The sequence below is a fragment of the Leptonychotes weddellii genome, chromosome 3, assembly GCF_054177405.1.
Source record: "Leptonychotes weddellii isolate Sample4059 chromosome 3, ASM5417740v2, whole genome shotgun sequence".
Taxonomy (NCBI): Eukaryota; Metazoa; Chordata; class Mammalia; order Carnivora; family Phocidae; genus Leptonychotes; species Leptonychotes weddellii.
This window is the reverse complement of record NC_138371.1, coordinates 163,893,601-163,917,384: the sequence shown is the minus strand read 5'-3', so window position 1 is coordinate 163,917,384 and position 23,784 is coordinate 163,893,601. Positions and strand designations below refer to the sequence as shown.

The 23,784-nt window shown below is 42.8% G+C and overlaps 1 protein-coding gene and 1 long non-coding RNA gene across 7 annotated transcripts in view; both read right to left on the bottom strand.

The window, feature by feature from the left end:
• The window catches only part of MBNL2 (muscleblind like splicing regulator 2), a 142,246-nt gene that overhangs the window by 72,470 nt on the left and 45,992 nt on the right, over window positions 1-23,784 (bottom strand). The gene's annotated exons all lie outside the window — the stretch shown is intronic.
• On the bottom strand, window positions 17,129-23,778 carry LOC145720690 (uncharacterized). The gene is made up of 2 exons (XR_014143867.1): window positions 21,418-23,778; window positions 17,129-21,326 (listed from the first exon to the last, which is right to left on the bottom strand). It is a non-coding gene; the product is annotated as an uncharacterized LOC145720690 (long non-coding RNA).

Below are 23,784 nucleotides of genomic sequence, written 5' to 3'. Positions count from 1 at the left end.
GATTTTGCAAGGCCAGACCCTTGTAAACCTTGTGGGAAGAGATCTGGCTTGGGGGGGGGGGGCGGGGAGGGGAATAGATAGAAGATGATTTCCACTGCTTCAGAGGTCATTTCTTCCCATTTAAGGATCCTTAAATAATACGAATCCACACTGGAACCTAATAGAAGTGTATGTAGTAGGCTTTTTTTTTCTATAAGGACAAAAATACTATTGTAAGGAGTTTTAAAATAGACTCAATGTGTTCCCTAAAATGAAAATGCCAACAAGCATGTGAATTTCCACTTTTACCCATAAGGCAAACAGCTACAAATTAATACAAATGATTAACATATATGAAAATCGCTTTCATTTTCAAGGAGGCTTGCTATACACCAGATGTTTTATGTACACTGACCCTGATTCTCACAACAACCCTGGAGTTCTGTATAATGAGCTTTCCTTCACAGATTGAGTGAAGTGAGAGAAACAACTCACCTACGTTGAGCAGCTTGTCCGGGGTCACAGAGCTCACAGGTGGTAGAATTAGGATTCTAACAACTCTCTTGAGAGCCAAGGGCAAAGCTCCTTGCACCTTGTTGCCCGGCTTCCTCCCCTCCCCTGGGAAGCCCCCAGCCCTAGAGTTCTCTGTTGACCTCAGTGTCTAAGTTGCTGATTTTCTCAGTAGAGGAGAGACGTTATGGCAGATGCTGCCAATCCTCATGTCCCTGGACGGAATTCACTACTATTTTATATCGGTCATTCACTCAATGCGTATTTAATGCTTCTCTTGTGGCAGGCGCTGCTCTCAGCACCACAGAACGAGTAATGAGCAAAAACAGGCACAAGTCCCTACCCTTGGGGAGCTTCCATTTGAATGGGGCAGGACAGACACTAAACAAAGTCAGTAAGTAAAATGCAGAGTGCCAGGGAAAAAATATATCTAAAGGGGAGAAGAAGTGGGTGGGTGGATAACTTTGCAATTTTTGTTAGGGTGTCTGAAGAAGGTCTCAAGGAGAACTTTCCAGACGGGAACAAGTCTGGTAAGAGGGGCCAGGAAGTGCAATGACCCTGAGGCGGGAGTGTGCCTAGTGTATTCTAGAATAGTGTGGCGGGGCAGAGCAAAGCCAAGAGTGGTAGCTGAGTGGAGACGTGAGGGGAGGGAGGTGAGCAGAGGGTGGAGAACCTCACGGGTCATCAGAAGGACTTTTACTCTGACTGAGATGCAAAATCAATGGAGGGTTAATGCACTGGACGATATTACCCAGAGGTTTCCATGTTCTTCACAGATTTTTCAAATGTATTAGCAACTTTAATAAATTATGAGAAAGTGCATTATGTCAGACTCCCAATCACTAAATATTGCTGATCTCATACAGATCCCCATTTAGCACTGCTCTTGTGATCAGGCAGCAGGCTTGAGGCTGCAACAGCCTGAAGGGCTTAAATAGCAGAGGCCCAGGAGTGGGGGCCACCATGCCCCCAGCCCCCCAGCCCCCCCCACCTTTCCCACTCTCCTCCTTGAAAGGAAATGGGTGGCTCTCCTGCAGCCTCCACCTCAGCCTCAAAATCCAAACACCTGGGAATGGACCAGGCCGTCCGCACTGGGGGGATAAAGCCGTCCAGAAAGTCTGTTCAAGCAAGAGGCCGCAGATGCTCCTCTCAGAAGAACAGCAAGAGGAGAAAAGGTCTTTTGGACAGAGCTCTGGAAGAGTCCTGGTCACCCTCTGCCAACCTGATTTACACCTTACAATATAAAATCATCCTCAAATCTCACTGCCTCCAGTTTGCCGTTCTGTTTAATAAGATCTTTTTCTTTTCTTTTTCCCTTAATTTGATGAGTAGCCCACAAAGAGAACATCGACTCTTTAGAACGTGGGTTTCTCCCTCTGGGAAGGGGCCTGAGTGTGCGTCGCGAGAGGGCAGGCGTGCAGCTGGATGTGTGGAAAAGAGGAAAAGCAGAGAAAACCACTGAAAATTGGCCTCAGGATAACCACATGGACGGCTTTTTCTATTTTCAGGATTTAAAGTGAACACACTGGAGCCACCTTTAGCCTGGCAAAGGCTAGGATGCTGAGACATCAGACCTTTAGAAGTCAGGATGCACCACTGCGAGCCTCCATCTTCAAGTCCATAGTCCTGAGACAGAGGGTCGTTCGTTCTTTCTAACATACATACGTGCAATTCCCTCTGAGAGTTTTCTGGAACTCACTTTACTCTGAAATGATCAATGTTTCCCTTTAGCCAGGGGAACATGGACGTATGCGCCACCCAACACTGCCTGACAGTGAATAAACAGCCTCCAAGGTCATAAAATGCTGTTGTTGGGACCAAAATGCAGATTCAAACACACGATAGTTAACTGAATTCACAGTAACCTTTGTAAGGTGTGTTCTCAACAGACAGATAAGAAAAACATAACTGGTAGCACAGAGGCTCAGAAAAAAATGTTCAGTGCTCAAAAAGGAATTTTAATTCTTCAAAAACCTGTAAGTAGTGAGTGATAAATAATAAATGAATGTAAGTTGCAGGCTATTGACATTTCAATTCGAAACTCAATGGCCGTTGCTGGAGTGAACTAGGAGTGAGCCAGACAATGGAAAGAAGGGCATCCAGCTCTCCTGGGTCTGACCTCACCACGAGAGACTCATTCTGGGGCGATATTTCCTACTTTTTTCTGGTCCAGGCCTTTGACAATGAAAATAACCCCGAAATGATGAAAACTTCGGTGTGAAGTAATTTCTTAATCACTTTGTGCAGGCAAAAGAAAATAGTCGACAAAACAAAAAATGTGAAATTAGGAGAAGAACCTAGAATAGAGAGGTGAGGAGGGAAACGGGCTACTAGCAGAAGAGGAACTTCCCTCTTATCACGAGAGGGTGCTGAATTTTATCAAGCGGTTTTTCTGCAGCAATTGAAATAATGTGATTCCCCCCCCACCACCCTCATGCTGTTAATGTAGTTTTTATTACATGGATTGTTTTTCATGTTGTTTGGAAGCGCTTTGCCAGAGACTGGACCAGTTTGTGATATGTGTACCTATACTTTTCTTCTAGCCAATTTTCTCAAGTTATGGCCTGGGCTGGCTCATTTCTAGACTGTTCTCCCATGCTGTGGGAATTTGAAAATGAAAACATTTTCAATGTTTCAACTCAATGTTAAGAGCTAGTTCTTGGTCATAATTAGTCGGTTTCGTTCAAGTGAACACCAGGGGTCCAAGCTCTTTTCCTTTCTTGAAAGAAAGAGCAAGATGGAGAGTGACGCAGAGAATTCGTTATCAGCAGTGAGCAACGAGCAGGTGATCAGAGGAGGAATACTGGTGGCTGGGTCACTAGAAGAGCTTAACCAAGGTGGGGAGGCCTGTGAGGGCGCCGTGGACAGAGGACCGATGGACCTACCCATCCCTAGCCCCTTACCAGTAGGTTAGCGCATGCTTCATGCTGCCTGCTGCAGCGACCTCAGAAGCAAGCACGAAGGGTTTCTGCATGACCGTCAACATCCACGCATGTTTACAAAAATCACTTCTGAAAACCAAAAGCTGTTTCAAGAAATTAACAGCCTTTTCCAAATAGTGTAATTTCACTTTGCTGTTTTTGAATTTCTGAAATCTTTTCCTTTCCTTTTAGCTAAAAAATGAGATCCCATAAAGCACAGCCAACGAGTAAAATTTGAATATGTGAGCTGGCTTGTTCTTTTAAATTTAATTGTAAACATTATTAAAAATTGGGGCTATATGGGGGTGATCACGCTTCGGAGTTATTATTATTATTATTACTATGTTTGAGGACTCCCTTTGAGGTTTTCCATAATCTTGGTGAAGTTATAATCTTGGTGAAGAAATAATTTTAGCTCTTGATTATTCTCATGGGGGCTACCATCAACTTGTTCCCCTCAACAGCTGGGGAGTCTTGCTTATGACGCGTACATTATACTCCCTGCATGGATGCATCACAAGTAACTATTCCTCCCATTTTGGTTCTTTATAGTTTTACACGTTCATAAATAGTTTTGTGACAAGCGTTTTCTCCCACAGCCCCTCCCCCTGCCATTTTTATTTCCTCAGTGTAAGTGGAATTATTGGATTAAAAAGTATGGATTTTTGCACGGCACTTAGTGTATCTTGAATTGGTGTATTTTTTAAATGTGATCTTATCTGAGCAGTCAGCATATCTAGATGTTTTTCTCAAGAACTAATCATATTACACTGCTTTTTATCAGACAATGAGCCCAGGTTTTTCTTTTTGCCGTAACTGCCAGGAAACTCAGAGTTAAAGTTCAAATCCAATACTGTAGTGAGTTCACCTCAGGTGACTGTAATATGTTTCTCATTTCCTTCACATTGATTTTCTACTTTGCTGTCCCTTTTAAAAACAATGATGCTGAACTCTGAAAGTCCCCTCAGATTCCTTTTAGAAACAGGTGGGGTTATAAAGCTTACTCGCACACACACAAGCACACACACAAGTGTGTACTCGTCTCAAACATCAAATTTCATGTAATTAGCATCATAAAATCCAAATGGTCTTGGACGCAGAATCTGCAATGACGTGGTGCCCTCCCTCCCTCCACGATGGGCACACCGGGCTAGAGAGGGGGCAGGACTTGCCTGGGACCACCAGCTGGTATCAGAGCCAGGACCAACTAGGACCTTTTCACGCCCAATCCGAACCCTGAACAAAGCACCAGGAGCACATTATGTGCTATACAGGACACCTTGACATTTCTGCCAGGGGCTCAATCAGGAAGCGCCTCTCTCTACGACACTGCCATTGCTCTCTCTCCTTGTCTGATTTCTCATCATCACCGTCCTGTGAGGCCGCCTTCCTACATTCCCAGAGCACGCGTTCTGTAGCCCATCTCACACACGGCTGCTACGTGAGTCCACCGGGGCTGCCAGAACACAGGACCACAGCCTGGGCAGCTTGAACCACAGAAATGAGTCGTCTTACGGTTCTGGAGGCTAGAAGTCCAAGGTCAAGGTGTTGGCAGGGCCACCCTCCCTCTGAAGGCTCTGGGGAAGGGTCTGTTCCAGGCCTCTCTTGGCTTGTACATGGCCATCTTCTTGCGTCTCTTTGCATTGTCTCCTGTCCATTTGTGTCTCTTTGTCTAAGTCCCCACCCCTCTTTTTAAGTAGGCTTCATGACCAGTGTGGAGCCCAACACAGGGCTTGAACTCACGACCCTGAGATCAAGACCTGAGCTGAGATCAAGAGTCAGATGCTTAACCTACTGAGCCACCCAGGTGCCCCCAAATTTCCCCTTTTGATAAGAGCACCAGTCACACTGGATCAGGGCCCACCCTAATGACCTTGCTTTAACTTCATCAGGTCTGTGAGGACCTATCTCCAAACAAGGCCATATTCTGAGATATTGAGGGTTTGGACTTCAACATAAGAGTGGGGGGATGCAATTCAACCTCTAACAGTCACGAAGGTCATTTTGCTAAGTTTTCATCTCCCTGCTCAAAATCTTTCATGGTCCTGTCGTACAGACTTAAGTCCAAATTCCTCACTTTTGTTCAGGCCCTCCCACAATCCTGTTTCAACGTATCATTATTATTTTCTCTCCCTCCATGCCCTATAGTCCTCTACATGGCAGTCCACCTGTATTTCTTCTTGAATTCCAAACATCCCACTTTCCTGGTTGCACACGCACGCTCGTGAGGCTCCTCTGCCTCAAATGCCCTCTTCCTCCACGTCCACTGGCCCATCTCAGGCACCCTCTCCTCCACGACGCCTTCCTAGTCCCACTCAGGAATGTCTCCTCCTCCCACAGGGCTTCGTTTTGTGTGCCTGGTTGACAGGGAAGGATCTGATCATTGTATTACAACTATTCTGTGTTCCTTCCTGCTAGCCTGTATCATCCCGTGGAGTCAGGACTTAGCCACCATCTCCTAGCACCTTTTCTTTTCTAACTTCCCCCAACATAGTTGCAGATGCCTTTTATGAACACGTAGGAGGAAAAAAGAGATATTCTGCTATAGATATCAATAAGAACACCTAAGGGTCATGGGAGGCAACTCTTGTCATAAGAGTATGCCCCTGAAGCATGATACACATGAATAGTGGAATAAATAAGGACTGGATGTATCATCTAAGATTGGTGGTTTGTGGGCACGGTGAACAGGAGTTATTTTTATTAAGAAATTCCCTTTGTCCTCGTCATTTTTCCCTCCTGACAGAAAAATTCCATGAAGTTCATTTCTAAAGAAAAGTAAATATCCAGATGGCCAGAGGAATGACCTTTCTCTAATGGAGGGGATGAATTTGTTATCCAGCCAAATGTTTGAAATTCTTCTACCAGCATGCATAATTGAGAGAGATGTGTTAATTACCCTTAAGTGACAGCTGGTAGGACTTCCTAGACAACTCTGTGAGTATTGATCTAGGATCATTATAAGGGGCTGTACTGTGGGGCTATCAAGGCAAGGCCCTCGCAACAATCTTTGAATGGGCAGGTCTGCGCAGTTCTCTATGAACTGGGGCCTGCAGGCATTCCGGTAGCCAGCCAATGCTTGTCGGGCAACAAAAGCACCAGTGTAGCTCTTTGCATGACATTTTGATGAGTGACACAGGGAAAATCCCAAAGATATAATCCCTATTATTATAATAGCTCTGTGGGTCAAAATGGGCTGTTACCAAAGAGAAAGACAATTCCAGAAAGTGAAGTTGACGTCTTCCTTTTACCCTCTATGGCTGTGAATCTATACCAATGATCCACATCATGGACTGTTATTTAAGGGAGATGAATGCACATCTCTTGACTCAGCACTGCGGACATTTTGAAGAGGAAGTAAAAAATACAATCCTTGCTCTAAAGGAGTCACCGTCTTGGCACTGATGGAAAATAATTTAATTCTCTAAAGTCTTTTCCAGATCCAAGATTTTATGATTCTATGATCATGAAAGGAGAACTATTTTGTCTTTAAACAGCAAAAAATGTTATGAATATCCCTTTTATCTTAAAAGCAACAGATTCCCTGACTAATATAATTTGCCATATTGTTTCTACATTAAATTGCTCAGTTTTTATACCACAAATCTGAACAAGAGAGCTTTTGGGTTTACTTTTCCTTTTCCTCTTGCTGACTAAATATTTTTTTCTTTCACCTGGAGTCTCATGAAATATGGAATTACCTGACCTCTCTGAAATCCAATATAATGGCATGTCAGCTTCTAAAGTAATCACTTGGTTGTTTATTCATACATTTCTGGAAAAACTATCTGGTTTTGGTTTAGTCTAGGGAAAACACATTCAAGTTTTTTTCCCCCTTAGAATGTGTAGAAGAAAAATATACATCTCTTTTAAACAACTGGAATCAATTTAAGGCTTTGGCACACACAATGGAAAAATCAATGGAAGTAAAAAGTTGAAAGGTAAAGTGGGCCTCTACAAGTGTCAATAAATTTAGGTCCACTAAGAAAAATAAAAGGAAGATCTTTGACAACAAACTAGACTGGTAGCTCAAATAATCCATCAATCAATTAATACGGTTTTATTGCAGATACACTATATGTTGAATGCTGGGAGGTAGGATCCATAAGATTTAGGCATCCTTTCTATCCCTCAAAAGAGTTTTCAATTTAACTAGGAAGATAACAGGAACATGCACAAAACAAATACTGAATAAGATGCTATGCTGACAACAAGAATCAAGATTCTAAAGGGCTAGGCGTGCTGGAGGACTCATGAACATTGAGTGATCTAACCAAGGTTGAGCCTCCCTATAAATTCCAGAAATCTTGTTTGAGAACCCATCCAGATATGCTTCCCAGCTAGAAGAGAAAGTCCTTGAGCCTTGTTCTTGTTGCTTGGCAACCAACATCAGTCTCTACTGAGCCCCAGGAGACCAATGTCCAAAGGCTTTCTACTTACCATGCATGTTTTTTCCACACGGAAAATGAGCTAATAAGTAGGACACCTATTTTTCTCCCTCCCTTCCTGGTGTTGGGAATCCCTTCAGGTTTTTCTGAAAGCATTTGCTACTTTGTTCCTTGCTCAGAGGGGGCAAAAGTTAAATGAGGATCACCAAAGAGTTGGCTTCCCATTTATGTCCCAGGCATTTACACTGGTGGCCCAAGGCCAGACTCCCAATAGTGCCCACAAATCGCCGCAATATCATGTAATATGAGTCACTTAAGTTACAGTGGTGGCAAGAAGAGGCCATCACCATTTAGTCTCAGATGGTAATTAGAGGGTCTACAAATATAGGTCTTGAAGGAAAGGCAAGGCACGAGAAGGTATGGCTTGGACAAAGTGGTATCGGGTGAGAAAGTGAAAGTGCCCAACATTGTCAAATACTGCTGAAAGGTCAAGGAAAATTAAAAGTTGCAAAAATGATCAATGAATATGGCATTTAAATAGTTATTGGTGATCCGTTCGAGGTTAATTTTGGTGGAGCACTGGGAACCGCAGTCAGGTCGCAAGGCAGAGAACAAGGGTTGGGAAGTGGTTATAGAAATGTTCTCTATGATTCCCCCTTCCTCTGTGTAAAGAGACAAATGGAGTATGTGCAGACTAGCAGCGGAACTTGCTCAGCCAGCACGCCTCCGTGCTTGAGGCAGAGAAAGCCCCACTGGAGTTCTGTTCTGTTGTTTTCCCTTAAGCAGTGCACGTGTGCACACAGGCATGAGCATGCATGCATGCACCCATGTGCGCATGTGTGTGCCTGCCCCTGCACATGTGTGTGCACGCAGGCACGTGGGAAAGGATGCATTCCTTCTATTCCTTTCCTGTGCCTTCTTCACCTCTTCCTCTGCCTAGTCCCTCTTAGAAATGTAAATGATGATGGAGGAACTTGCTGTCAAATGTCTTGAACTCTTCGGGAGAAACCTACTATAAGAATCTACAAAAACTATAGATAGCCTGCAGTTGTATGATTTGAAATTCTGAAGTAATGATTTAGGCTTTTAAACAGTTAACTTAAAACCATATCAACCCAATATTAGCTGAACACTGGGTACTGATCAGTTTTCCGATTTGCTCATTTTATCTGATACATGTGTAAGTCTAAGATTTCACTCTTATTTCCAAGTAATGTAATAGATTATAATTAGCTACAAAGGAATTCTCTTATTATAGTAATTTCTTAATTATGCATAGGGATAAAAAGAAAATTAAAGAATAATAGTAATTCATCTAAAAACACACTTTAACCATTAGTTTTAAATTCAACCCAGGAACTTAACCGGAATTCCTGATAAGAAGTCAAGGAAGGAACCTAACTGGAATTTTACCTTTTTAGAATTTCTGTAAAGGTGATAATGAGCAGTTACTTGCTTAAGGGTGGGCTGGCAGTTAAAGAAGGAAGAATATGGGCAAAAAGCCCAATAGGACACAGAAGAGTGATTTTCAACCTTTTTTTTTTTTCAGCAGCCGATTTCCAAAGAAGCCTTATGCAGAAAACCAATGTATAAGTCAGACAGAAGGTAGAAAAGTTGAACAGAGTTTCTCCACATTAAGCAGGGTTAGAAGCCCTCTCACTTTCCTCCCGTTAGGGACTGTCCTGGAGGTAACAACATAGAATGTATTAGTTTAGTTCCATATGGCAATGTATTTATTTGTAAGCATTTAATAGTTTTCAAAGCACTGTCATTTTTGTAACATCATTTGATGCTTATGAAAATTCGATGAGCTAACAAGCAGACTAGATATTAGCAGTGTTACCATTTCATTGCAAATCACTTGCTTAAAGTCACCTCGCTTATCAACGGTATAGATCTGGAATCCAAAGCCAGGTCCTTCAGAGTTCTTATATTTGATATACCATAAAATCCTTCATTTGCCAGATCATTACACTCCTGGCTCATGTCGGGTATATTGAAGAATTTGGACAACATACAAGAGGACAATAGCAAATATCATTAAATTAAAAGTAAAAGTAAATAAATTTGTTTTCATATGTTTGAGCTATGTAAAAAGGTACAAAAAATTTTTAATATAAATTTTTAACTTATAGTTGGTATAAGCGATGATCAAATAAAAACCTCTCTACTTCACCCAACTAGGTCAATCCCTACAAAGTTTAGGTAGATAAGATACATGACAAAGCTTTCTTCTCTGAATAACATAGAACTGTGTTTTCTAAATATGACTTTCCAACAGAATTAATCAGAGAACTTTTTTAATAATGCAAATCCTTCCTCCCTCAGTGGAAAATAGAAACCAATAGGTCTAGATTGGAGCCATTTTCCAGATGTGGGGTTAGGTTTGTAAAAGACATATAAAATCGTAAAAGAGACTCAACTTCCCCAGTTACTGCCAGAGAGCGAGCTAGAAGTTTTGGGAGAGAGCTTTTCAGGCTACAACAGTATCATTTATTCAATTAGAGCATTAAATTTATCCCAGTGACCCGAAAGAATCGGTGCCTATCCAATTATGCCTAATTTATACCCTGGGATGTGCTGGTTCTGGCTCAATGTAAAATCCTGGTAGAATCGCAATTTAACAAGCCTGACAGGACATCAAAATTGCTATTTTGTTTCCAAACCTCATTAAGTGGAAGCCTACACTTTCCTATAATGTTCAGAGGGAATATACACTATTATTATTTTTCTATTTGTTTATGTAAGGCAAATGTTCAGCAAATAGTTTATTGGAAAACAAGAACCAGTTCGAGGGAGTTGCTGTGAAAACAGGGCATTTACCACCCAAAGCAGTGGGTGCCCAAGAGAGTAAAGCCTTCATTGTCCTTTGTGGTTACAGCATTTAACGGAATGTAATATATTCTTTATGAATGTGACATGATTCAAAACATCATGGTAGCAGCCTGGGCAGGCTGCAGTGAACAGACAGCCGGCTGGCTGAGACACGCTTGGATTCAGAACCTTCCTTACACGTCCTCTGTCTGGAAAGTGTCGGATCATGGTGCCCTCTTATTTTCCCCTTGGGTGCCGTGACCTCTTCATCTCTTTTGCTGTCACCTGTCGTTTCTCCTGGCCTCTATTTGTGGGCAGTCCTGCTCCCCGGACTCCAGTGCCCTCCTCTTCTGACTGCACTTGTTTTTCCTTGAGGAGTCAGCATCAGTCTCTTGACTTCTGCCACTCAAATGGGCATGGTGGCTCCAGTCTCCAGATACTCAAGAAATTTATTCCTGAACATACACCTGCCACCTCACCCCCCAAAAAACTTATTGTGCCCAATGTCTACTCACACATTGTTCTCCCTGACGATTCCCCCACTTCTGGGAATGGCATTGTGATTCCTCCCCATGCCCAGGGCTCAAGCTTGAAGCTATGTTTAAAGCAGTGCAATGAGGGACCAAAGGCAGCAGATTGGGGGGTGCTTGGGGCACGGTTCGAATCCCTGCGCTGCTACTCAGGTACTGTAGAATCACTGCAAATCTCTAAACCCATCTCCTCAACCACAAAATAGGAAAAATAAGGTCTTTCCCACAAATTTATTGTGGAGAGGGGCGCCTGGGTGGCTCAGTCGGCTAAGCGTCCGACTCCTGATTTCAGCTCAGGTCATGATCTCAGGGTCGTGCGATCGAGCCCTGAGGCAGGCTCCACACTCAGCTTGGAGTCTGCTGGAGATTCTTTCCCTCTGCCCCTCCCCCCACACTCATTTTCTCTCTCTCAAATAAATTAATCTTAAACAGAAGTTATTGTGGAGTTTGATGATATGACCACTGACATGTGCCTGGACTAAGTGTCCTCTCTCTCTTTTCTTTGACTTCCTTTTTGCTCTCAGTCCGTAAGCCCTTCCTGTGAATGCTCTCTCCTTCCTTTCTGTTCTATTATTCCTGGAGCCTCATAGAGTATGGACTCCACACCAGCCTCCTGGGAGTTTCTCTGGCTTCACTCTACTGACCTGTCTGTGCCTGCTGTATTAGGGTTGAAATACTTGGCACGGGACTTGGCTCTGCCACCTACCAGCCAACGGAAACATGGAAATTCTCTGTAGGGTTCAGTTGCTGCATCCACAAAATGGGCACAAGCTCAGAGGGTTGGTAGTGAGGATTAAGTGAAATAATGCTTTTCAAGAGCCTGGCATGGTGCTGGGCATATATTAATACTCTGGAATTGTGAGACACAGTCTTTTTTTCACTTGCAATTAATCCTACACACTGTTACCAGACTACGGGTTGTAAACTTCAATTTTATCCTCTCGTTCTCCTGCTCAAGGAACTCCGAGGCTTTCCCCAGGGGATCGCACCCCCAACCAAAATAGCTTTAGGAGAAAATATGAAGTACGCCATTTGGCATTCGGGTTCTCCGTAATACAGGATCCTCCTGCCATATCTTTCTAATTGATTGGGATGATCTTCTCGCATTTGATCAGAATAATGAGGCCCTTCTAGAGGAAAGCTCTTCAAACAGCATTTGGGGCTTGTCTACGGCGTGGGTCCGAGAATGAAAGAAGGGGACCTAGCGTAGGAAGAGAGCTTTTGGGGAGGCCCTCCAGCTGAGAGGGGCCTCATGAGGAAGAGGCAAATGACGATGCCTGCAGTACCAGGGAGAGACAGCTGAGCAATCTCCAAGGCCGAGGATGTGCTAGAGAATCTCTGCAGAAAGCCAGAGGCATTTCAAAGGGTGCAAGCTCCGAGAAAACATGGCAATACTGTCACCTCGTGAAGAACTGGGAATGGGTCCAACCAGAAGAAATGTGACAGAAGTAGCAGAGCTTCCTTTAGAGCCCCCATAGGTCAGGGACACGAAGACCCTGCCTGTTCTCGCTCCTGGTGACCACAAGTAGCTTGGAGTAATGCAGGGCTCTCATCACCATTTGCTTAGAGGCTGGGGGTGTTTTCTGCCAATGAAACCCCTTTTCTAAACTGGTTAAATTGTTAAATTGGGCCAGTGGAGCTGGACTGACTTGTAGAGCTTCTTTCTCTCTCTCGGGGCTGGGGGAGAACTCAATGCCAAGCGAAGCATGTGATACAGCATTTCCTACCAGGAACTCAATCTTCTTGTACCTGAGTGCTCAGACACCAGGGTGACCTCAGCCCCAAAGCATATGGAATGCCATCCTGCGACTCAACCCGCTCGCTTCCCTGTCCCTCAGCAGACCAGACTCAGCTCCATCCCATTACATTGCCCCTGCTTTTCCTCCACCCGAAAGGCTCTCAGACACAGTGAGCTAATGAGAAACCAGACAAATCTAGATCTATCCAGAAAATATATAGGTCTGGACACCAATTGCACCTGTTCCACTTACTACCTCTGAGACCCTGAATTACTATTATAAGATCTCTTTGCCTCAGTTTCCTTATCTGTAAAATTAGGCTCTCTACCTTAATGATGTGTTGTAAGGATAAGTGGAATAATGCATGCAACATTACCTGGCACAGTACACAGCATATAGTAGGTGAACAATAAAGGACCCCTCCATCCCTCGAATACACGTGAATGGTTTTATGTCTTGACAACTACCACATATGCCTGGGGGCCCAATTCCAGTCTCACCTCACTGAGAGGTCTTTTCTTAAACTTCCCGCCCCAGTCCGCATTCACCATTCTGAAGTCCTTCTTACCTTAATGGCCGTTCTGCTAACTTGGGCATACCCACAGCCACTGGTACCCATCATTCAGACGCCGATGTGCTGTTTGGCCACTTAGACAGACCTTCTGAAGGGGAAGGTTAGTGTCAACCAAAATTTTCTCTCATCACTTCTATTTCCTACTGTAGCTCGCATTGTTATAAATGCTCAATATATTTGCGTGAGCTACAGAGTCATTGGGCAAATCTCAGTGCAGGGATAAAGGCCAGGGGCAACCTTTCTTTTTAATACAATTACAGTCCAGTAGGTGTTGAGCTTCCAAATCTTAGAGCATTTCAATGGTGGCTAGCATGGATGGATAGTGGAGTAAAGATATCGGAGGCAAAGAGTAAGATGAGGAGAAAGGCAATATTGCACGAGTTATGAGAGGTCAGGTGGGAGGTCAAGTGGGCTGTAGGGAGCTATCACCCAGAGTTGGACAGATTAGGCAACTGACCTCCCTGCCTGTCAAGCTGTCATAATCTCTCCTACTCATGTTAGACAATTCCAAGAACACTGAGAAAGCAAAGATTTCCTTTGACATGCTGCCTCATCCTTACTTGACAGTAAAACTTCATGTTCCCTCTGTTTTCTATTTGTGTTAAGTTCTCTATATGGTGGAGGAGACAGCTAGCTGTCCACCAACATTATTCCCTTTCACTTTCACCCTAATAATCTGTGGTTGGGTATGTGGTCATCTAGCGGGGGCCTGCATTGCCAACCCTCCCTTGCTATAAGGGGTGGATGTTTAGCTAAGTTTTCACCAAAAGATTGGGAGTGGAAAGGATGTGTGCTATCTCCAATTTGGGACCCTTAAGATAGCAAGTGGGGTTCTTCCATATTTTCTCCTTTCCTTTAAGGCTGGTTGGGACTTGGATATAGCAGTGACCCAGCCTTGGCCATGCAGATTCTAAAACTCTAAGATTTAAAGAATTACAGAGCCATGATCTGGGAGGAGCCCCAGCCCTGAATGACTGTGGAGCACCCACCACATCCCATATGAGAGTGACATGAACTTCTTGTTCATTGGTCTATGTCATGTGGTTAAAAGCCGTAGGATGATCGTGTCTCTGGTTACAGCTTAGCTGTTGCAACTCAATTGTAGCATATATATAATATTAGATACAATCATGTAATATACATCACATGTACATATTATCTATTATATAACATAACGTGCTATAACATAATGTGATATACAATACATATATAATATGTATATATTATATATGTATCTATAGAAATATATCTTTTGGAATGCATTTTAAGTACAAACAGATTATAGTGTACAAAATATTGCAACTGGCTTTTTTTTTCCTACTAAATAATATGTTTTGGAGATTTTTTCCAAGTTAGATGTGTGTGTGTTTGATACAGCAGACAAACAGACAGAGTGGTTCCCCACCTCATTTTTTTATGGGTCACGTGTACTTCGTAGTATCAGGGGTGCATAGTTTATTTAACCCTCCCTGGACGACTTTATTGATTAGTTTGGTGATTGTTTTTACTTTTCACTGTTATTAATACTACTGACATGAACACCCTAGTCCATGCCTTTTTATTCACACATATAGGTATTTCTTTAGTAAAAATATCTACAAGTGGAATTGCTGACTTGAATACTATCAACATTTATGAATATAATTTGTATTTCCAAATTGTCCCCCAACAAGTCTAAGACCAATTTATATTTCTATAGCATATGGGAGTGCATCATTCTCTATAACGCTTTCAATATTAGGAATCTTTAATTTTGCCCCCCTAATGGGGAAAAATGGAGAGAGACGACTATTAGAGAAAGAACCAGAAAAATCTAGAGCTGCAATTTCGTGTGATAAACCACCCAATGCCTCGATGATCACACTTCGTGAAACTGAGACACCTGGACTATTCTGATGATCACAACAGATTGCTGCCTTTCTTCCAAACCTGCCAGGTTTGTGACGAGTTAGGCACTTCACTACGCTCTTGTACTCAGGATTACAGTCTGCCCACACATGCCTGCTTACCATAATGACCTTCATTATGAGGATGAGTCGTAACACACCAGTGAGTTTGTCTTTACATGTTAATAATGTAAATAAATTCTCTTGAGACTAAGCTGCAATGTCCCAGTAGCTGAAACCCCACTGCAGATGCAGTGGACAGGCAACCCCTTCTTTTTACTTTTTTATTTTAAAGATCTTTATTTATTTACTTGAGATAGAGAGAGAGAGAGGGAAAGGGAGAGCACAGAGGGAGAGGGAGAAGCAGACCTCCTCTGAGCAGGAGCCCAATGCAAGACTCAATCCCAGAACCCTGAGATCATGATCTGAGCTGAAGGCAGATGCTCAACTGACTGATCCACCCAGGTGCCCCCAGGCAATCCTTTCTTGCCCGTGCATTCCCCTATGGTTTTCCCAGCACAAGCAGGAGGAATAAAGTTTTCCATTTCTGTTCCCCCCTCCAATTATTTTTTAGGAAAGTTGATAATTTACATTATTAATAGGTTTGGGCTAAATATTCACCAATATATGCTATTGTGCTAGGTCCTTGAAACAAAACCATATTGGTGAATGTTTAGACGGAAAAGTATCTCCAGAGCAGGCCTGAGATAATTAGAGAATGATTGTACAGAAGGAAAGGCTTGACTGGTGTGATGTAAAGGGAAGAATAACATGGGTTGACATGGGGTCAAGTCCTAAATGGTCCCAGTTTATGTGTGATTTTGCATAAATCCAGAATTGAGCTAAGTCTCTGTTTTCTTGTCTTTTAGAGGTGGCGTATCTAATGAATGCCTACCATGTGCCAGCCTCCATTCTAGGTGCTTGGCATATGGAAGAAAGCAAAACAAGCTTCTTGCCCTTAAGGAATTTATATTCTGGGGGTGAGGGAGGGGGAGAGACAGACACCAAGCGGTTAGAAGCACTGATGTCTTCACTGATTCAGGAAATAGTTAGGAAATAGTTACTGAGCTCATACTTTGTGCCGAAGACCCTTCCAGGACTTGTTTTGAGAATCCTGCCTTCCAGGATTGTTTGAAGAATTACATGTAGTACCCAGACAATGGCTGGTACAGTGGACAATGTGTAGATATGCTCAGAAAATGGCAGCCATGATGCTGCTGATGATTTTCTTTCATTTGTCTCTTCTCCTTTCAAGAAACATTTTGTTTATCCATTTTTTAAAAATTCTTAAATGTGTGTATGTATTTATTGCTGTTCTTTTTACAGATTAGCATTTTGTCTTAATTCTCGTTTTAAAAGTTACTCCCCTGGGTGGCTCAGTCATTAAGCGTCTGCCTTCGGCTCAGGTCATGATCCCAGGGTCTTGGGATCGAGCCCCACACTGGGCTCCCCGCTCGGCGGGAAGCCTGCTTCTCCCTCTCCCACTCCCCCTGCTTGTGTTCCCTCTCTTGCTGTGTCTCTGTCAAATAAATAAATAGAATCTTTAAAAAAAATAAAAAATAAAAGTTACTTCTTTGGGACGCCTGGGTGGCTCAGTTAAGCATCTGCCTTCGGCTCAGGTCATGATCCCAGGGTCGTGGGATCCAGTCCTGCATTGGGCTCCTTGTTCGGCAGGGAGCCTGCTTCTCCCTCTCCCTTGCTCGTGCTCTCTCTCTCTCAAATAAATAAAAAAAATCTTTAAAATAAGAGATAAATAAAATAATAGTTATTTCTTTTTTGGAATGGCGAGCAGAACCACAGTTAAAACTTCACTTACAACTGCATACAGACCCCTCTGGGAATCCCTGTGGGAGAATGAATAGCCAGACTCCTCCTCTGACCTGCAGCAGGGCCTTTAAGCAGAGCATATTCTTTATTGTCCCATAATGGTTTGATGGATGGTCCTCACAGGGCTTGCTCTTTAAGCAAATGACAATCCAATAGGGAGACATGGAAGATGGAAACGAATGGACCCAGGCAAAAGGACAGAGATGGGCTGACTAAGAACACAGGTGGCCTCATGGAGTCAGAGAAGGAAGACTCAGAGATGGCATGTTCCACCCTCTTAGCCACTACCACCACCTGCATTTTCCTAGTCAAGTCTCGTAAGTTTCCCTGACCTCCCCCAGTGCCCAGTCTGAATTGGCCAGCTCCTAGGATGCTTCCAGAGCACATACCCTGGAACTTTCCATGCTCCAGGGCACACAGATACTTTTCCCAGTACTTATCACACCGGATGATAGTTACCTCATACTCATTTCTGAATCCACCCCGCCCCCACCCCCACCCATCCAACTATCACCAACATGAAGTCTTCACTGCTGGATTCTCTATGCCAAAGATAGTACCTGGGACATATCAGGCTTCAGTACATTTGTTTCATGAATGAATTAGGCAGAGACAGAGAGAGAAAGTAGAAAAGTTAACAAGTCAAAGGCCTAGAGGGAAGGCCCAAGGACAAAATGAATCTCCACCAAGAGTGAAAAGCAACATAGACCTTCAAACAGTGACTGTTATTCAACAGTGCTGATAGAAAAGCGTAAGAGAAATTTGGGAAGAGGCAGGGCCACAGAGAAGACCTCCAGAGTGGGATGACCTCTCCCATCAGAGGAGGTGAAACTGGACTCTTCCCTTCTGAAATCCACTTGTCTCTTCACCTAGTCTATGTTCAGCCATTTAAATGGACCTACTGTCTAAATGGCGATGAGCCAGGTTCACATCATGCTTTATCTATCAAGCCTTTTTTAATTACATGGAGTCAGACTTGATATTTGGGGCCAAAGATCTAGAGATCTTCTGTGGGTCTAGGCTTCTTCATTTTCTAATATATACAGTGAAATACTCAAATAGAACATCTCAACTAATAATAATTTTTTTTCCTCTTTACAGCACCATTTGCAACTACCTGCAAATTTAAATGATAAAGAAAAATTGATGGCATCATCTTTACTATCTTATTAAGCCATACTTCTATTAGTGATGATTCACTAGAGTGCCAAGAATAGGTACACTGAAAACTTCTAAGCATATTAATGTGTTAAGCATCACACCACACTTAGTTCCTGATATAATTTTGAGTTTCCTCTGGGGGATAAAACAGTTATTCTGGATTCCTTTTATAAAAAAACCACCTTGAAAAAGCTTTCAGATACTCAAAGACGTGAATCTTGCTCCATTCCCTTGTGTATATCTGATTTAAAGGTTAATAAGTAATTAGGAAGAACACTCATCCAAAAATTACCAATTAATATACCATGATTTTCATTAAAAATGCTATTAATTATATTGTTGTACAAATGTCCTAGACTGGCTAATAAAAAGTTACCTAAAGCAATTCTAAATCTTTTGGGAGACAGAAATTAATCAAAATCAATCACTTTTAAAAATTATGATTTGGGTTTGAGAGGTCAAACAAAAGAGGGTGTTAAAATCAAAAAACAATCAAAGACCAGCCTTGAAAATTTCCTGAGCAGACAAAACCAGGTTAGTCATACAAACAAAGTTTAATTTATCTTATTTTGCAAGGTTAACTTGACCTGGATCACTTCTTGCTTATGTCTCAGAACATCATGAGCAAAATGTGAACTGTTTCCCAAGGTTGAAGGGAGGTAACCACTGACGAGTTCTCTATGATTCAAGAAACTTCTCATATTGTAACCAGTCACTGTGAAGAATAATCCGCTTTCTCACACTAGAAGCTACTTTACAACAATGCACCCCTGAGCCTCAGTGTTTTGGTCTGGTTTGCAAACTGTCTTTTTGGTTGTGTGCACAATAATCTTACACTAATGACTACTTCAGCAATTCACTGGTTTTACTTCTGTTATTTATGAACTTTTGACAAGGGGGAAATGAATGTCTCCGTTATTTAGTGTGGATAGAATCTGACAATGACAGGGTTGCATGTTTTATTTTATGCATCCATTCATTATCACTAAGAAAACCTACCTAATAAGATATCTTGGCAGATGTTTAATGTGGAAGTTTGACAAATAGCAGTTCTTTGGTTCTTATAATGTAAAGCAGCCCTTTATAAATGAGATCAAACTTTGAAACTATCCACATATATTTTGTCAGTTTCTAGGAGACTGTGATTGGAAAGTTATGATTAAAGTCTCTTATATATTATGTTCTTTACCTTAAATGCTGGTGTTAGTCATATGGTAGAAATCCACAGAATTCCAAAGTTGGAGAGTTCATGATTAAAGTTGTACCATCACTCTTAAGGACTCCACTAGATTTCATTTTACTTAGCAGTTTTACGGATCTCCAAATTATTCTGCTCTCACTCTCTTATCCTGTCGCCTTCTGTATGGACCAAACATCTATTTCTACCGTGTGCATTTGGGCTAGACTAGGCAGTTGGCTGGTGTTCGGTAAAGATTAGAACTGGGTAAAGTTGCAGCTCAGCACCATTTTGATATGTAACAAGCTATAACAGGAATACGTATCATCAATGAAATGAACCAAGTGTGGTATTAGGAACTACACAATCAACCCAGACACAAACTAATGATTTTCCATTGCATCACAGATATTTGCTGGTTGCCAGGCAACCAAATATTCCACCACTGATACCAGGGAAAATTTCTCTTGCTAAGCTTGGATTGGCCATTTAAATAATTAGTTCTGCCTGAGACTGCCTTTCAATATCCCGGGCATAGAACTTTTTAAAGGACACAATACAAATCCCAAGCTTATAGTTTACAGTTATGGTTAATCACTCGGGGGCTGTTATGTTGTTGGATATTTCCATTAAAATGGGCATAGGAATAAGAAGTCAAAGGGTATGGGACAGGGGCCTGATCGTTTTTATCCTGACTTGGGCAATACCACCTGTGAGACACCAGACTTTTGTGCCTTTACTGGAACCTTGGAAGACAAATGGAAACTTTCAGTAAGACCTTCAGGGAGGCTTCCTAGGTTTATGCAGCGTGAGAACAAACAGCTTCAGGGTGTGATGAGATCATTTGGAGTAATATTTTCTAAATTTGGCCCTGCATATGAATCACTGGAGAGCTTCTAAAAATACAGATTCCTGGTATCTATACTCAGACTTACTGAATAGATGCTTCCAGAAGTCCCCAAGAAAAAAACAAAAAACAAAAAACAAAAAAACATGTGGAAGCCACAGATACGGGGTATCCAACGTGAAGGTCAGTCATTCCTTTGAGCTGATCTCTACCTAGCCCGGAAAGCTCTTTTCCATGACATGTTTTGGCCGCCTTTTGCAGCCCATACTACTGTTTTCTGAAAAAGGCTCTTTGAAATAATTAGTGCCAAATAGTTTAGTATTTAGTTGTTAATTTTGTGTGGCTCTTAGTCTCCCTGGTTATTTTATAAAACCCATGAGAGCTGGAACTACATCTTACACGTCCATGTCTCTCAAGGAATATGGCACAAGGCTGGACAGCCATGGATGGGTTGGTGAGAGGTTTAGGGGGCAGTGGAAGAAGAAGTTCAGAGACAAAAGGGAGAGAGATGCGGGAGGCCAGCTAGAAAAGTTTAAGATGAAGGAGATTAGAGAAGCCTTTCTTTTGAAAAAAGTTCCTTCTGCATTGCACTTGTGGCCTGCTACCAGGTGTAAGTGCTAGAGTTCACGGAGGACGTTGGTCTCTCCCCTCACATCACACCTGATCTTTGGAGGTACCAGGCAGTCATCCACAAGACGATGTTATATAAACATGGCCAGGAGGCCTAGGATTTCCTGCGTTTCTAGCCCACCTGGAGCACCAGAGGTAAATGAATTCTCTCTTCTGGTGCAATTCTACCATCTGACGAAGTCTACAGTGAGGATACTGTAGGCCCCTGATAAAAGTTCCAAAATAAGCATGAAGGGGTTCCTTGGACAGTTATGTAGGCTTGTTAAAAAAATATCAAAGACAAGTGAGATTTTAAAATTAATTCAATCTGGATGATGCAAAAACTCTCAAATGATCTTAGGGCCTGGCCTTCTCCTGCAACTCCTTCTCCAGGCAGAGTGGCCTTCTCACCAGGCAAACGGGAACATGTCATCCTGTTGTGTAAATCTTAGGACTCAGACTCCTACACGGTTTCTCTCCTAGTCACTGTCTCAGGCCCCTCTCCCCCTGACAGACTGATCAAGCTCTGGTCGCCCTGCCTCCGGTTTCCAGAAAGAGGGAAGTACTTTTATTTCCAGGCTTCAGGGCTCCCTTTCCCCTGTGCCTGGCGAAGCTCTTCTCTCTCCACCTGGCTGCCTCCTCCTGGTCCTTCGGGTCTCTGCTCAGAGAGCAGCTCCTTGAAGAACACATCCCAGGCCAACTTTCCTGCTGAAATTCTTCCCCGATCACATTGGGTTCTATCCAAGTTTATTTCCTGCTTAGCACTTCTCACGGCTTGAACATAACTGAATTTTTTTTCTGGGGGCGGGGGGGGGGTACTGTTTCTGGCCATTTGTTTTCTATCACTCCCACTAGAACAAAAACCCCGTGAGGTCCAGAAACTGCTGAATTTATAACCAGCTGTATTGCCAGGGCCTGGCCCAATGCCTGCCACTCTGTGGGCACTCAGGATTTCCTGAATTCACAGCAGTCTGGATAAGTTGTGATTCTTCAATTAGTTTGTTTACTTTCCTTTTGTTTCCTCTACTGGACTGTGAATTCCCCGGGAACAAGGTGCCTGCGTGTTGTTTAAAACACACAGTGCTCAGCACTCAGCGGCGGGCCAGTGAGGGCTCTAGAATAAATAAATGAACAAAGATAGTGAAGTTCTCGAGGAAATGAAACTTCTTTCTCTGTGGCTTTATATACCACTCCGAACATCTGGATCTACTGGAATTCTTCATTAAGAATTCCGCTATCCCAGTATTTTCCCGCGATCACCATGCCTGTTAACAACCAAGTGCCCAACGGAAGCAGAAGAGAAGCGGTATGAATTAAATTTCTCAAATGAGGCTGCTGCTGATTAATTTTACATCCCGAGCATCTGGGTCAATGCTTCGTTTCATGGCAGGTGTGGAAATAATATCTTTGGTGTCATTATTAACGATTCTACAGAGGGCTGGGAGGACCTGAAACGTTCTTCTGAATGAGATTTGAGATGTGGACCAGACAGGTATTTTTAAAAAGCCTAGATATGCTGTATTCTCTTTTTTAACAAACATGCTTTTATATTAAGATGGATCCCGAATGTACCTTGGTATCCGTATCCCTTATTCAGTCGAAAACCAAAAGCGATAATTTTTTAAGAATACAAAATGTCACTCAAATAAGATGACGGTAGACTAAGTGAAACATAAACATGACTCAAGCTGAAACCAGTCATTGTGTTTTGCTTCAACTGCGTTAAAACCTCTGAGTCACTGTCCCTTCCTCCTTCTCCTGCAACATCTCATCTTCAACGGGGCTCACCACCCATTATCCATACCATGACCACCACCTCGGTCATAAGAAAATGGTCTCATCAGACATAGCCCCAAGATGCCAGTGGGTCGGGAAGGACGGCCAGGTATGGCTGATCACAAATAAATATGTCAACATCCACCCCCTGAATCCCAAAGGTAGGTGCTCGGGGCAGGGGGGAGGATCCGTCCTCTATCAGTTTCGTTCTTCTTGGTCATGACGGTGCTGAGAAAGAGTAATAGAGACTAGACTATAAGCTTTGAGCCAAAGGAAATGGAACCCAACCAAGTGGAAAGACTATGCTACTTAGTATTAGCAGGTCAGTTCACAAGGAAATTGTAAATCAGGTGCAATCTGTCATTGGGGAAGGTCCCCAAGAGGAGCCCTGGTCTCCCCAGCTCCAGAGCGAGTCCCTCTGTGATATAGACCTTAGCACTGGATACCTGCTGCCTTTGGATCCTTGGGGACTTGCTCCCGTACACTGAAACAGACATGTTCTAGGTCTGTTCCAGGTTTCAAAGTCTCTGGTCAGGCTCATTCCCCACCTCCCTCCAGCCACCCCCACCCGCATGAAAATTTGCCTATTTGATGGATCTCAAACTGTCCTCCTTGGCTAACACAAAAAGGCCTGAGGAACTTCTGGGTTCCTCTCAGGTAATATGTGGACCTACCAGTGACTTTCTAATGACAAAGCCTTTCCTGTGTGCATGACTCAAACAAGTGAGTCTGATGGTGGTGAGTCGGAGAGTATGGATGGGTAGGTCCCTACCTTTGAATTTTATGGAGTAGTAATAATTCCTAAGAAGAATGGGAAACTGACACAGAGTTGCTCACTTTTTCTTCGGCTGAGTAAGGCTATTAAGGGAAAAAGAGCAATAAAACTCATCTATTAAGAAAACCTCTTTAATCCAATCAAGAAATGGGCAGAAGACATGAACAGACATTTTTCCAAAGAAGACATCCAAATGGCCAACAGACACATGAAAAAGTGCTCAATATCGCTCGGCATCAGGGAAATCCAAATCAAAACCTCAATGAGATAC